Genomic DNA, 16,703 nt, shown 5'->3' on the forward strand with positions numbered 1-16,703 from the left:
GAAATTTCCTGGGATGATTCCGACTTGTACCAAGATTCTGACCATCCTAGACAGAACAAAACTGCGGCCATGCTTTCTCATACTTCTAACATCTAGTATAGTGCTTAACACAAAGGAGGCACACAATGAACGTGTTCCAGTGAATGAGTTAAGTGAGCAGCACTAGTCAAGGCAACACAAATATAAAGCGAGTATTCAGCGACTGCAATTCCAGATACCAACAGATGGCGCTGTGTCAACATCTGTGTTTTAACCCGATGGGGAGGAGGAAGACGGGAAATTTTGTTTTACAGGAATTCAAGACTAGACTGCTGCGTAATTGAATTTTTTTTTTTTCCCTACCCAGTTTGTCTACCATTGTCCCACTTGAATGACTAAATTGATTTCTGAAGGCATGAAAACTTAGACAAGAAAAACAAGTGGAAAAAGTCTGGTCGCAGAAAAGAGCCGAGCAGGTAATGAAAGAGAAGGGAAGGATATGCTAATTACCCCTATTTCCATCCTGCTGATGGAAAGCTGCTCCCAGCCAGCACTAAGTGTTGTGAAATTACCCAGAACGTTCAAAAGAATAAGCGATTTCTGCAAGAGGGTGGAGTCATCCTGTAATTCTGTTAGTCATCCACGTTTCCTTTACAGACTGTCAAATGACTACGTGACTAACCTTTTAAAATCCTTTCCCTAGTAGTATGTAGTCTGAAAGCCTGAGTATTCCTCCTGGGCTGAATACTTTATTCTCCTGAGGTGCTGGAAGCGAGCCTCACAGTCTAGAAGCCAGGGCCCCATAGACCACTCTTCCTCCTGCTTCCAGCCTGCCCTCTCGACCCCCAGGGGCATCCGTGTGCAAATAACTGATAGGGCTGGCATAGGGCACTGGGAAGACTATCAGCAGGGCCAGAACGAGAAGCTGAGCTGTCTTCCTCCCAGCACAGAGCTTTCTGCCAGAGGCCCTCTGGAGGTAAGGGGTGGGGGAGGGGCTTCCCAGAGCCTTGCATGGGGAGAGGAGCAGTAGACACAAAGATAGACACAAAGGAGAAGCAAAACCCTTGCTTTCTGCACAGCCTCCCAGCCTTACTGGGAAGGCACAATTGAAAGGCGTCACACAAATTTCGACCTGGTAGAAAATAACTTTCAAGTTCTGAATGACTCAGTATAAACTAGATGGAAGTGCTTGAAAGAAGTGAGAGACGATACAGTTTCCCTTTTGCTTTCTTTTTACTCCTTGAACTGTCAAGTTCAAAAGTCACTAAAAGTCATTTGGTGGGGGGCTAGGAAGTTGGGACTTCCTGGATGGCTCCTGGTCACAGCAGCAGGCAAGAGCATCTTCCCAGAACCCCCACATGGGTTTGGTTGTCCTCATGATGAGGGGTAGATGAGGAGAGTGGGGGGGAGGTTGGAGAGCACCAAGCAGGAGATTGCCGGTGGCAGATGTTCCTGTCTTTGTCCAGTGTCCCCTCCCCCAACCCAGGATCAGGGGCACGTCTGGGCCCAAGGGAGCTGTCCCCTGGAAGCAGGAGGGCCAAGTCTGCCCTAGCTGCAGGTAGCACCCAGTGTCTCTGACCAAACTGAGCACTGGGCCTCAGAGAACAAACGTGTTTTACAGAATCTGAGCAGCTTGAGGAGTAAAAGCAGAAGCACTACCAGTAATCTTTCCAGGAAGTTGAGGGCCTTGCCCAGGTGGCTGAGGTGAGAGTAACCAGCTGGGGATAGGTTCCAGGGGCCACACAACACAACCTGTGTTACAGCAACGGAAGCAGATCTGGCTCATGTGGTCAGGGAAGGGCAGCCTGGAGGAGAGCAGGAGGCCAGCCAGCCAGAGGCCCTATCCCTGTGGGCAACGCCCTGGCCAACAGGAGTGAACTGAGCAAGGGGCCAGGACTCAGCCTCAGGGTGGCCGTGGACCAATGCGGGTCTGACACTGTCTCTTTCTGCTGGTAGCAGGGAGAGCACAACGTCCAGACCAGAGACAGGGAGATAAACTTCCTCCTGACCCACAGGGGATTGTGGAGGGCAGTGCTTGCTCCTGGAAGGGATCCTGCCCATGGGAGGATGGGCAAGAAGAGCTTCCCTTCTATTCCACAGGCAATCCAGAGAGGGTGGCCCTGCTGGATGCGGGAGTCTTTGGGAGGAATCCCCCTCCCTTAAGTCAGGGGAGGGTTAGGAACAGATGCTGCTGGGGAAGAACTCTGACCAGACTCTTCCTGCCCTGGAGGCTGTAGAAGATAAACTTGACCTGACAAAAACTGGGCCAAGGTCAAAGTTGCTCTGGGCTGGGTCTCCAGCTGGGATAGGGATTAGCCACTGGCTGCCCAGAGGATTGGGTTCTCTCTGTAAGAGCTGGGTTTAAGGGATGGGGTCATGGGAGTCTGTTCCCTGGTGACTGTTACTCCTGTGATTGCAGGGCTGGTTCCTCCATCTTCTTAGATGGTTGATTAGGTGCAACATGGAATTCCTGATTTCAGTTCCTCAAACCCATTCTTCTCTCATATTCCTCATCTCAACTGGTACCACCATCTACCAGATTGTTTAAACCAGAGAGCTAGACGTGATATTTGGTTCAGCTCTTCCCCTTCATATCAAATCCATTAACAAGTCCTATCATTTCTACTTCTTAAATATATCTCTAATATGCCCACTTCCTTCTCTCTCCACAGTAATCAAAACCATCTGTCATCTGCTGCCCAGACAATGGGAGGACCCTCTTTGTTGGTCTCCCCACTTCCTCTTTCAGCAACCCCCTCCCCAAGCCTGCATAGCACCCACCAACCAGTAGACCCTCTCTGTGATTCTTGGGCACCCTGGTTATTTATTTCCTTCAGGCACTTGTCACAAGCTGTATGTTTATTTTTGTCTTGCACTTTATTGTACATCTCCTTCACTAGCTTCTGGTACCGTGGGGAGGGGAATCTCGCCTGTTAACTTCTTTGCATTCTTGTATCCTTTCTGCCTAGCACAGTGTCTGGCACAGACTAGATAGTTTTTAAATGAATGACATTAGGTCTAAGAGTTTAGGTTTTAGTTAGTAAACAATGAGGACCTATGACACATTTCAGAAAAAGGACTAATAAAACATAAGGACGTGTTAGGGGGAATAATGAAGAAGCAATTGGATGGACATGAATTTGAATCCTCCTTACTAACATCTTTCCAGTTGATGAGGCCTAAAGTGGTTGGTGTTGTGAAATCCAAGACGGAATTCTGGAGACAGTTTAAAGGAGAATTCTTTTTTCCCCAGCTTTATTGAGAAATGACTGATACACGTCACTGTATAAATTAAGGTGCACGGCATGATGGTTTCATTTACGTACGTTGTAAAGTGATAGCTATGTTAGGATTGGCTCATACCCGTCTTCTCATAAAGATGCAATTTAAAAAAGAAGAAAAGAATAAAGGAAAAAAATATTCTTCCCTTTATGAGATAAAAGGAGAATTTCTGTCTTTGTAAATATGTGGAGAAGAAAAGAGAGAGGCATTGATGTTGTAACTTTGGTGAACCAGAAAACTATCATTACTTCCTCTGTTAAAAAGAAAAGGGATGACATGACTGGAAAAAAACCTCAGATTTCAGCAGAAGATGAGTTCAGCTTTTAGACATGTTGAGTTTGAGATGATTATAAATATTTCTTATGGGCCACTGATAACAGCCTAACTGGGAAACTTCTTTGACAATTTAGTCAGTCATGAAGTAGTCATTGAGTTTATTAAAGTTAAGGAATTACAATAAGTTCTTTAATTCTAGCAGAAAGGAGAGAGTTAAAACTTTAACATTCTGAATCCTGTGTTTAAGGACACAAATAATTTTGTGCCATGATTTTGTTACATAAAACATGACCATTAATGGGTATGCCATTTGTCCATTGAATATAGAAAGATTTTATTGTATGAGTATCAGTCATATATGATTTAATTTCTACTTATGACAATATATAATGTTTTATAAATAAGAGGGAAAGGGGGAAACTTTTTTTAACTGAAAAATAACGGCTCATAATGTCTCTTGCTGACTATCTTTGGGGTGAGCACTTGCCTTTATACACCAAACATATGTAAGCACAGAAGTTACTAAATGTTCCCAGAAATCACTGGAAATTTCCCTCCAAGAAGTACACACATGTTGATGTTTCTTGGAATTCCCCGCAGCTGGTTTCTCCTCTCTGGTTTCCCTTCTCTGGTTTTAGACAGCCTTGGTCCCCAAAATCACTGGGCTAGAATTATACAATAAGTCCATTGTTCCAGTACTTCTCCCTGAAGGCAAAATTCAGGGGTTTGTCCTTTTTGTAAAAAAATAATAATAATAATAAATTATAGTCCCAGGCTTAACTATGAGCTATTCTCTGTGTGGTTTTTATCTCTTAGAGGATTGTCCCAGCAAAAGTGTTTTTTATGGTTTTAACTTGGGAAGGTGGTGGTGGGGAGGAGTGGGCAGGGAAGGGAGAAGAGACTAGTGCATGTCAAATTCAGAGTTATCCGGCTTATTAGAATGAACAACGGTTCAGAGGTGAGGGACTGGGAGAGAGAATGGTCTGGAAATAATGACATTGAGAAATAGACCAAATTCAGTCAGTTCAGTCACTCAGTCGTGTCCAACTCTTTGTGACCCCAGGGACTGCAGCACGCCAGGCTTCCCTAACCATCACCAACTCCTGGAGCTTGCTCAAACTCATGTGCATCGAGTCAGTGATGCCATCCAACCATCTTGTCCTCTGTCATCCCCTTCTCCTCCTGCCTTCAGTCTTTCCCAGCATCAGGGTCTTTTCAAATGAGTCAGTTCTTCACATCAGGTGGTCAAAGCACTGGAGTTTCAGCTTCAGCATCAGTCCTTCCAATGAATATTTGGGACTGATTTCCTTTAGGATGGACTGGCTGGATCTCCTTGCAATCCAAGACACTCTCAAGAGTCTTCTCCAACACCACAGTTCAAAAGCATCAATTCTTCGGTACTCAGCTTTCCTTATAGACCAACTCTCACATCCATACATGACTACTGGAAAAACCATGGCTCTGACTAGATGGACCTTTGTCGGCAAAGTAATGTCTCTGCTTTTTAATTACTGCCCAGGTTTGTCATAGCTTTTCTTCCAAGGAGCAAACGTCTTTTAATTTTATGGCTACAGTCACCATCTGCAGTGATTTTGGAGCCCAAGAAAAGAAAGTCTGTCACTGTTTCCACTGTTTTCCCATCTATTTGCCATGAAGTGATGGCATGATCTTCGTTTTTTGAATGTTGAGTTTTAAGCCAATTTTTTCACTCTCCTCTTTCACTTTCATCAACAGACTCCTTAGTTCTTCACTTTCTGCCGTAAGGGTGGTTTCATCTGCATTTCTGAGGTTATTGATATTTCTCCTGGCAATCTTGATTCCAGCTTGTGCTTCATCCAGCCTGGCATTTCGCATGATGTACTCTGCATATAACTTAAATAAACAGGGTAACAATATACAGCCTTGACATACTCCTTTCCCAATTTGGAACCAGTCTGTTGTTCCATGTTCAGTTCTAACTGTTGCTTCTTGACCTGCATACAGATTTCTCAAGAAGGAGGTCAGGTGGTTTGGTATTCCCATCTCTTTCAGAATTTTCCAGTTTGTTGTGACACACAGTCAAACGCTTTGACATAGTCAATAAAGCAGAAATATTATGTCTTTCTGGAACTCTCTTGCTTTTTCTGTGATCAATGGATGTTGGCAATTTGATCTCTGGTTCCTCTGCTTTTTCTAAATCCAGCGTGTACATCTGGAAGTTCTTGGTTCACATACTGTTGAAGCCTAACTTGAAAGATTTTGAGCATGACCTTGCTAGTATATGAAATGAGTGCAATTATGTGGTAGTTTGAACATTCTTTGGCATTGCCCTTCTTTGGGATAGGGATGAAAACTGACCTTTTCCAGTTCAGTGGCCACTGCTGAGTTTTCCAAATTTGTTGGCGTGTTGAGAACAACACTTTCACAGCATCATCTTTTAGGATGTGAAATGGCTCAGCTGGAATTCCATCACTTCTACTAGCTTTGTTTGTAGTAACGCTTCCTAAGACCCACTTGACTTTGCACTCCAATGTCTGGCTTTAGGTGAGTGATCACACCATCATGATTATCTGAGTCATTAAGATTTTTTTGTGTGTAGTTCTTCTATGTATCTTGCCACCAGTTCTTAATATTTACTGCTTCTGTTAGGTCCATACTGTTTCTGTCCTTTATTGTGCCCTTATTTGCATGAAGTGTCCCTTTGGTATCTCTAATTGTCTTGAAGAGATTTCTAGTCTTTTCCATTCTACTGTTTTCCTCTATTCCTTTGCATTGATCACTGAGAAAGCCTTTTTTTTTTTTTTTTTTTTTTTTTTTTTTTTTTTTTTTTTTTTTTATTAGTTGGAGGCAATTACTTCACAACATTTCAGTGGGTTTTGTCATACATTGATATGAATCAGCCATAGAGTTACATGTATTCCCCATCCCGATCCCCCCTCCCACCTCCCTCTCCACCCGATTCCTCTGGGTCTTCCCAGTGCACCAGGCCAGAGCACTTGTCTCATGCATCCCACCTGGGCTGGTGATCTGTTTCCCTATAGATAATATACATGCTGTTGAGAAAGCCTTTCTTATCTTTCCTTGCTATTCTTTGGAACTCTGCATTCAGATGAGTATATCTTTCCTTTTCTCATTTGCCTTTTGCTTCTCTTTTCTCAGCTATTTGTAAGGCCTCCTTAGACAACTATTTTGCCTTTTTGCATTTCTTTTTCTTGGGGATGGTCTTGATCACTGCCTTCTGTACAATGTCATGAACTTCTGTCCATAGTTCTTCAGAAACTCTGTCTATCAGATCTAATCCCTTGAATCTATGTCTCACTTCCACTGTATAATTGTGAGGGATTTGATTTAGGTCATACCTGAATGGTCTAGTGATTGTCCCTATTTTCTTCAATTTAAGTCTGAATTTGGCAATAAAGAATTCATGATCTGAGCCACAGTCAGCTCTTGATCTTGTTTTTGCTGACTGTATACAGCTTCTCCATCTTTGGCTGCAAAGAATATAATCATTCTGATTTTGGTATTAATTATATGAAAATGTCCATGTGTAGAGTCATCTCTTGGGTTTTTGGAAGTGGGTGTTTGCTATGACTAGTGCGTTCTCTTGGCTAACTCTGTTAGCCTTTGCCCTGCTTCATTTTGTACTGCAAGGCCAAACTAGCCTGTTACTTCAAGTATCTCTTGACTTCCTACCTTTGCATTCTAGTCCTCTATGATAAAAAGGACATCTTTTTTTGGTGTTAGTTCTAGAAGGTCTTGTAGGTCCTTATAAAGCCGTTAAACTTCAGCTTCTTTGGCATTAGTGGTTGGGGCATAGACTTCGGTTACTGTGATATTGAATGCTTTGCCTTGGAAATGAACAGAGATCATTCTGTCATTTTTGATATTGCACTCAAGTAGTGCATTTCAGACTCTTTTGTTGACTATGAGTTCTACTACATTTCTTCTAAGTGATTCTTGCCCACAGTAGTAGATATAATGGTCATCTGAATTAAATTCACCCATTCCTGTCCATTTTAGTTCACTGAATCCTAAAATGTCGATGTTCACTCTTGCTGTCTCGTTTGACCATTTCCAATTTGCCTTGATTCATGGACCTAACATTCCAGGTACCTATGCAAATTTGTTCTTGACTGTGTCGGACTTGACTTCCATCACCAATCACATCCACAGCTGTGTGTTGTTTTTGCCTTGACTCTGTCTCTTCATTCTTTCTGGAGTTATTTCTCCACTCTTCTCCAGTAGCATATTGGGCACCTACTGACCTGTGGAGTTCATCTTTCAGTGTCATATCTTTTTGCCTTTTCATACTGTTCATGGGGTTTTCAAGGCAAGAATACTGAAGTTGTTTGCATTCTTTTACCCAGTGGGCCCCATAATTCCTACAGTGTTGTCATAGCAAAACACTGGAAATTGTTGTGGATTGTTAAATAAAATGGCCCATCCACACAAAGGAAGCTATAAAGAGAAATGAGAAAGAACTGTGTATTCTTCTGTGGAGTGATTTCTAACACATATTTATCAGTTGAAAACTGACATGAAGAAAATTCTGTATAATATGGTACTGCTTATCTAAAAAAGCTGAAAGAAGAGAGAATAAAACTATATTTTATAAAATAAGGATAAACTAAACTTAAAAATATCTGTCATTTATATGGGAGAGGGAAGGGACAGGATAAAAAGGATGGAAACAATAGCTACATTTTTCTACATATACTTGTGTTTTGTAAATTTTACCTAATTGTGAAACAAAGTTAAAAACTTTTTAAGTCCCTAAAATTGGAAGCAAATGAAACAAATAAGCCTAAGTCTATAATAAGTAGATGGCATAACTACAGAGAGTGGAACTATTTTAAGACTTTTAAAACATAGGAAATTCCCTATACATCCCTTCTGGTGTATACTCTGGGGAGAAAAACAAATGCTGTAAGTTCTTTTTTATAAGTGTATTGTTGATGTTATAATTCTTGTTCTGACACTAGTTTTGTGTTTTGTGGGATAAACCAAATGAGAATTATGTTGGGGTCCTTGGGAATCAGGTTTTTTGCGAGGGGGGCAATGGAAGCAAAGATACAAATGTAAGAATAATGGAGTTAAATACCTTGAATCCTGAATGGAAGTACCACTACAAATTCACAGTATATTTTTATCTTAAAAAGAAAAAGTATTTCTCTGCTTTGTCTCCTGAAAAAGACTAGAAACAAGGACAATACAGTAGATTACCCAGATCTACTTAGTGGCCTACAGTTCCCACTAAAAGAAGTCAGAACTTCTTAGGAAAATGATTGATTTTAGATGAGAGACAGAAAAGATACAGGTTGATTCTGGAACACCATCTCATCCAAGAAAGCAAGGATGTTATTAGGATACACTTGAATAAGGCAAAAAGGTTCAGCAACCAAGTAAAGAGTCACTTCTTGGGACTTACCTGGTGGTCCAGTGGCTAAAACTCTGTGCTCCCAATGCAGGGGGCCCAGGTTCAATCCCTGGTCAGGGAATTAGATCCCACATACCACAACTAAGAATTCACATGCCACAGCTAAAGATCCTGCATGCTGCAACTAAGACCCAGTGCAGTTAAATAAAATAAATAAATATTTAAAAGAAAAAAAGAGAGTCACTTCTTAGAGAGAGGGGATAATTTGGTTATTATTAAGAATACTAACTGCAGTGATTTGAATCACATCAAATATATTTAAATTAATGAGCTCATAAAGGCTCACATACTCCCAAATCCCCAAAGGACACCTTTGTAGAACTCATTATTTTGAAAATTGGTAGATAAATGAAAAGGAACAAATGCAGATCTTATGTTTCCTCTGTGAACTGCACCTCAGCTAGCCAGATACTAGATGAGAAGAAGTTTCTCTTCATGGAGATATTCGACTTAATAAATGAAAAATAAATAATTGAGTTTGAAAAGTACCATTGTGCAACCCCTCCTGATGAATTAATGGAGGTAGGCAATGGTCATCCCTGGCTGCCAACATGAAAAAGAAGAGTCATCTAGACATTCTACGCCTCATGACAGAGGTGCACATCCTACCTATAGAGGATGCCTTCTGCTCCCCAGTGCCCCATTACCCCAGGTTTGATCCTGAATCTCCTGAGTCCTCTAATATCTGTTACTCTCAATATTTTTGTTCCTAGGAGATATTTGGCAATATCTGGAGATTGTTTTTTGGTTGTCCCAGTTGGGAAAGGTAGTGCTCCTAGTATCTTGTAGTTAAAAACTGGAATTTCTGGAACTCTCTTGCTTTTTCCATGATACAGTGAATGTTGGCAACTTGATCTCTATTTCCTCTGCCTTTTCTAAATCCAGCTTGAACATCTGGAAGTTCTCTGTTCATGTACTGTTGAAGCCTCACTTGAAGGATTTTGAGCATTACTTTGCTAGCATGTGAAATGAGTGCAATTCTACGGTAGTTTGAACATTCTTTGGCATTGCTTTTCTTTGGAATTGCAATGGAAACTGACCTTTTCCAGTCCTGTGGCCACTGCAGAGTTTTCCAAATTTATTGACATATTGAGTGCAACACTTTAATAGCATCATCTTTTAGGATTTGAAATAAACCAGCTGGAATTCCATCACTTCCACTAATTTTGTTCATAGTAATTCTTCCTAAGGCCCGCTTGTCTTCACACTCCAGGATGTCTGGTTCTAAGTGAGTGACCACACCATTGTAGTTATCTGGGTCATTAAGACCTTTTTTGTGTAGTTCTTCTGTGTATTTTTGCCACCTCTTCTTAATCTCTTCTGCTTCTGTTAGATCCTTGCCGTTCTGTCCTTTATTGTGCCCATCTTTGCATGGAATGTTCCCTAGGTATCTCCAGTATTCTTGAAGATATCTCTAGTCTTTTTCATTCTATTTTTTCCCTCTATTTCTTTGCATTGTTCACTTAATAAGACTTTCTTATCTCTCCTTACTATTCTCTGGAACTCTGCATTCAGTTGGGTGTATATTTCCCATTTTCCTTTGCTTTTTGCTTCTCTTTTTTCTCAGCTATTTATAAAGCCTCCTCAGAAAACCACTTTGCCTTCTTGCATTTTTTTTTTCCTTTGGGATGGTTTTGGTCACCACCTCCTGTACAATGTTATGAACCTCTGTCCATAGTTCCTCAGGCACTCTGTCTACCAGATCTAATCTAATAATGATCAAAATCCTCAGACTAGGCTTCAACTGTATGTGTACCAAGAACTTCCATATGTACAAGCTGGATATAGAAAAGGCAGAGGAACAAGAAATCAAATTGGCAACATCTGTTGGATTAAAGAGAAATCCAGGGAATTCTAGAAAAACATCTACTTCTGTTTCATCAACTATGCTAAAACCTTTGACTGTGTGGATCACAACAAACAGGAAAACTTCTAAAGGAGTGGAAATCCCAGACCACCTTACCTGCCTCCTGAGAAACCTTTATACAGCTCAAGAAGCAACAGAACTTTATACGGAACAACTAACTGGCTCAAAATTAAGAAAGGAATATGTTAAGGCTGTATATTGTCACCCTACTTATTTAAATTATATGCAGAGTACACAATGCGAAATGCTGGGCTGGATGAATCACAAGCTGGAATCAAGATTGCCAGGAGAAATATCACCAACCTCAGATATGCAGATGATACCACTCTAATGGCTGAAAGCAAAGAACTAAAGAGCCTCTTAAGGAGGGTGAAAGAGGAGAATAAAAAAGCTGTCTTAAAACTCAACATTCACAAAAGCAAGATCATAACATCCAGTCCCAACATTTCATGGCAAATAGATGGGGAAAAAGTGTAAACAGTGACAGATTTTGTATTCTTGGGATCCCAGATCGCTGTGGACAGTGACTGCAGCCATGAAATTAAAAGATGCTTACTCCTTGGAAGGAAAGCTATGACAAACCTAGACAATGTATTAAAAAGCAGAGACATCACTTTGCTGACAAAGGCTTGCATAGCCGGATGTGAGAGTTGGACCATAAAGAAGGCTGAGTGCCAAAGAATTGATGCCTTCAAACTGTGGTGTGTCTGAATCTTTGCAGCCCTATGTACTTTAGCCTGCCAGGCTCCTCTGTCCATGGAATTCTCCAAGCGACAACACTGGATATGAATCTTTTACAAATATTTACAGATGAAATGTTATGTTGTCTGGGATTTCCTTCAAAATAATTTAAGATGAACATGGGTAGATGGATGGAGGTCTAGATGAAGTAAGATTGTATGTGAATTAGTAATTGTTGAATTAGGTACATAAGTACGTGAGGGTTCACTCTCTAGTATGTTAAAATGATACACATAAAAAGACTTTAATCATATATTTTGTAAAATGATGGTGATCACAGATGGTAGTTTTTTTAAAATGTCCTTTACTTTAAAATTAAAAGGTAGCATCTTTCTTTGTCAGTGTATTAACTATCTATTACTGCATAACAAATTATTCCAGAACTTTGTACCTTCAAACTACGTTATCTCATATGGTTTCTGAGTGTTAGGAATCTAAGGGTAGTATAGCTTCATGGTTCTGAGTCAATATCTGTCCTAAGGCAGTAGTCAAGATATTGGCTGAGGCTGCAGTCACCTGAGGGCCTGACTGATCCTGGGTGTCCCTCTTTCAAGCCAGTTCACTCACATGGCTATTGACTGGAGGCCTCAGTTCCTCGTCGTGTGGCCTCTCTGTAGGGTTGCTGGAGTGACCTAATGTCAAGGCAACCAGCTTCCCTCACAGAGAGAAATCCAAGAGAAAGAACAGGTAGAAGGCTGCAGTGTTTTTTATGACCTAGTCTTAGAAGTCACACTGTCACTTCTGCCATATTTTATTTGTTAGAAGTGAGTCAGTGAGTCGAACCACACTCAAAGGAAGGTTAATTAGAATCTACCTGTTGAAGGGCATATCAAAGAATTTTTGACATTTTTAAGCCACCACAATTGATCTCCTTCTTTTTCCTTTTAATTTTATAGGTCTGTAACATCCAAAAGTGATAAAACTTTAGTCTCAGAAAACCCCTTCTAATATAAAATAGACTGCAGAGCTGGTTTTCAGTAAATTGAGGGACTGTACCTACATTTTACTCATGAGGTTAAGGTGCCTTCTTACTTATTATCAGAAGAGTCAATCTAAATTCTAGTACTATACAATAGTAAGTTATTTTAAAAAGTGAAAATGATATGTTGAAACAATTTGAAAGGAACACGTAAGGATGAAAATTCCCAGTTAAGAAAGTACTGAAGGGTAGGATAAATTCTGAAGGATAAATTCATTTGTAATATCAATAAAAATGCTCAGTGGGGTGAGAGGAGACCAAATATATAGGACTGTTACCAGCAATGAACAAAGGCCAACTCTTAGCTTCTCATCTTCCAAATATCCCCAGGCTTATCATAATGAGAAACATTCATAGTAGCTGGATATAATCCTATAGTTTCCTTTATTGAAAACCTTGTCTTGTGCAAAATGTGTGCTATAAGCTAAATAAGGGTACTACTTCCTCTGTGCCCTCCAGAACTTCATACTGGCTTATAGCTACTCTCATATCCCTTGTAACTTATTTTTTGCATGTCTTTCATCTCCATCATGTCAGAGAATCTGAAAGCGTAGTTCTTGGACCCCTTGCAGCATGAACACCTGGGAAATTTTAAAGATGCATTTCTAGAGCCGATCCCACACCTAACAAATTAGAAAATCTTAGATTGTGTCCCAGGAGTGTGCATATTTAATAAGAGCTCCAAGGAATTTTTGGTACAGTGAAGTCAAGAACCACTAGATTAGGCTGTGAATATATTGGAAACAGGGTCTGTATCTTGTTCATCTCTACATTCTTAGTCCTTTATCTTATGTCCTTGTACATTTGTTAGCATGGCCAACCCTGGCACTCTAGTAGGTGTTAGATAAATGTTTATGGAATTGAATTGAGTTGGGAAAATATCTACATATTATGAAGTTTTAACTTCACAAAGTCATGAAGAGATTCTGGGTGATGAGACTCTTGTGTGGGTTTGGTAAAGTTGTCACATATTGTTTTGCCTATCTAGCATCTGTTACCTCTTATGATAACAGAACTTTAATTTTCTTTAGGGGAGTCACTGCTCTCTGTTGCTCCATTCTTGTAGTTTAAGAGACACTGATGCTACTTTCTCTATGAAGGGTGTGAGCATGTGACTTAGATTTGGCCAATCAGAGCACCATATTCCTGCAGACAACAGTGATTGTGTCACAAATGGGTATGTGATCCAAGCAGGGCCAATAAGAGCTCTACTCTACATTTGCTGATGCTATTGGGAAAAAAGTGGCTTGTTCATGCCGAGTTTGCTCTGCTGGTAGAACATGAGTTTGGATTTTCTAATGACCATTTTTGCCTCCCTCTGATGTACTTTCTGTTTCTGTAGATTTGCCTGTTTTGGACACTGCGTTTAAATGGAATTTTACAAAGACTGTGTGTGTGTGGATAGCTTCTTTCACTTGACATACAAAGTTCATGCATGATGTAGCATGTATCAGTGCTTCTTTCCTTTTTTGGCTGGGTAATATTCCAGTATGAATATACTCTATTTTGTTTATTCATTTAGCAGTTAATGGGCATTTGAATACCTTTTAAGTTTTTACCTTTTTTTTTTTTTTTAACTTTTGGTTCTTATTTATTTATGGCTGCACTGGGTCTTCGTTCCTGCATGTAGGCTTTCTCTAGTTGTGGTGCAAGGGCTTCTCGTTGCTGTGGCTTCTCTTGTTGCAAAGCACAGGCTCTAGGCTCACTGGCTTTAGTAGTTGTGGGATGTGGACTCAGTAGTTGCGTCACATGGGCTTAGTTGCCCCACAGAATGTGGGATTTTCCTGGACAAGAGATTGAACCTATGTCCCCTGTGTTGGCAGGCAGATTAATAACCAATGGACCACCTGGGAAGCCCCCAGTTAACTTCTGATGAATCAATAAATTCCTTTTTATGGTTAAGCATTTTTAATACAATGAAAGACTAGTTCTGCATAAAATATTGGGCCATATGATTGGGATTTGATGGAGGCAGTGAATAAAATATAGGAACTTAAGACAGTTCTAGAAAATCAAGAATGTATGATTTATGTAACAAAGCCACATTTATGTATTAGGCATCACTTCACACTGCAGGTTTCATAGTTGTAAATCCTAATGTTTCATAATTGTGATATAATGCTTGTTGCTTTAAGATTGGCAACTGGTGGGAGTTACCTGGTGGTCCAGTGGTTAAGACTCCTTGCTTCTACTGCAGGGGGCACAGGTTCCATCCCCAGTCAAGGAACTAAGATCTCATGCTGTGTGGCATGACCGAAAACAAACAAAAGGTTTGCAACAGGTGCCTTAAAAATTATACTCTGACTGTTTATCACCTGCTAATTATCCGCTTTTCTTTCATTTTCACAGTCAGTGAAGAGAATTTATGATTATCTGTGAAAGAGAGGTCCCCCACCCAGCTCCTCTCCCAAAGGCTATGAAACAAACACAGAAACTTTTTCACATTTTAATATTTATTTTTATTTATTCATTTGACTGCACTGGGTCTTAGCTGCAGCCCACAGGATCTTCTATCTTTGTATGGCATGGGGAATCTTTAGTTCCAAACTCTTAGTTATGTCATGTGGGCTCTAGTTCCCTGCACTGGGAACTCAGTCCCCCTGCATTGGGAGTATGGAGTCTTAATGACTGGACCACCATGGAAGTCCCCTCAAATTTTATCAATGTTTTTCCTGCTAACAATTATAGAAAAACAGAAGTTAAATATTGTAATCAGGGGGCTCTGAGAATCCTAAGACATCTTTAAAAGCATTAGTGATGGGTGTCCCTAGTTATCAATACACAGTGACTCAAATAACCATGATGGTGTAGTTACTCACCTAGAGCCAGTTATCCTGGAGTGTGAAGACAAGTGGGCCTTAGGAAGCATTACTACAAACAAAGCTAGTGGAGGTTATGGAATTCCAGCTGATTTATTTCAAATTCTAAAAGATAATGCTGTTAAAGTGCTGCACTCAATATGTTAACAAATTTGGAAAACTCAGCAGTGGCCACAGGACGGGAAAAGGTCAGTTTCCATTGCAATTCCAAAGAAAAGCAATGCCAAAGAATGTTCAAACTACTGTAGAATTGCACTCATTTCACATGCTAGCAAAGTAATGCTCAAAATTCTTCAAGCTAGGCTTCAGTAGTATGTGAACCGAGCACTTCCAGATGTACAAGCTGGGTTTAGTAAACAAGGGAATTCCAGAAAAACATCTACTTCTGCTTCATGGACTACACTAAAGCCTTTGACTGTGCAGATTACAACAAACTGTGGAAAATTCTTAGAGATAGGAGTACCAGACCACCTTACCTGTCTCCTAATAAACCTGAATGCAGGTCAAGAAACAACAGTTAGAACGGGACATGGAGCAACAGACTGGTTCAAAATTGGGAAAGGAGAACAACAAGACTGTATATTGTCTCCCTGCTTATTTAACTTCTATGCAGAGTACATTATGCAAAATGTGGGGCTGGATGAATCACAAACTGGAATCAAGATTGCTGGGAGAAATATCAGCAACCTCAGATATGCAGATGATACCACTCTAATGGCAGAAATTGAGAAGAAACTGAAGAGCCTCTTGATGAGAGTGGAAGAGGAGAGTGAAAAAGCTGGTTTGAAACTCCACATTAAAAAAAGCTAAGATCATGTCATCCAGTCCCATCACTTCATGGCAAATAGAACAGGAACAAGTGGAAGCAGTGACAGGTTTATCTTTCGGAGCTTTGAAATCATTGCAGATGGGGACTACAGCCATGAAACTAAAAGATGCTTGCTCCTTGGAAGAAAAGCTATGATAAACCTAGACAGTGTATTAAAAAGCAGAGACATCACTTTGCTGACAAAGGTCTATAGAGTCAAAGCTATAGTTTTTCTAGTAGTTATATGTAGATGTGAGAGCTGGACCATAAAGAAGCCTGAGCACTGAAGAATGGATGGTTTTGAACTGCAGTGCTGGAGAAGACTCTTGAGAGTCCCTTGAACAGCAAGGAGATCAAATCAGTCAGTGCTAAAAGAAATCAACCTGAATACTCTTTGGAAGGACTGATGCTGAAGCTGAATCTCCAGTACCTTGGCCACCTGAGATGAAAAGCCAACTCACTGGAAAAGACCCTGATGTTGGGAAAGATTGAAGGCAAAACAAGAAGGGGATGGCAGAGGATGACATGATTAGATT

At 40.5% G+C, this 16,703-nt stretch overlaps 1 protein-coding gene across 1 annotated transcript in view; it reads left to right on the forward strand.

The window, feature by feature from the left end:
- Window positions 1-742: 742 nt before the first annotated feature.
- Window positions 743-16,703, forward strand: part of RCL1 (RNA terminal phosphate cyclase like 1) — an 88,856-nt gene continuing 72,895 nt past the window's right edge. The window contains exon 1 of the mRNA XM_043486869.1: window positions 743-955. The gene's annotated coding sequence lies outside the window, so the exon portion shown is untranslated. The remainder of the gene's footprint in view (window positions 956-16,703) is intronic.

Source organism: Cervus canadensis, chromosome 14 (genome assembly GCF_019320065.1).
Source record: "Cervus canadensis isolate Bull #8, Minnesota chromosome 14, ASM1932006v1, whole genome shotgun sequence".
Taxonomy (NCBI): domain Eukaryota; kingdom Metazoa; phylum Chordata; class Mammalia; order Artiodactyla; family Cervidae; genus Cervus; species Cervus canadensis.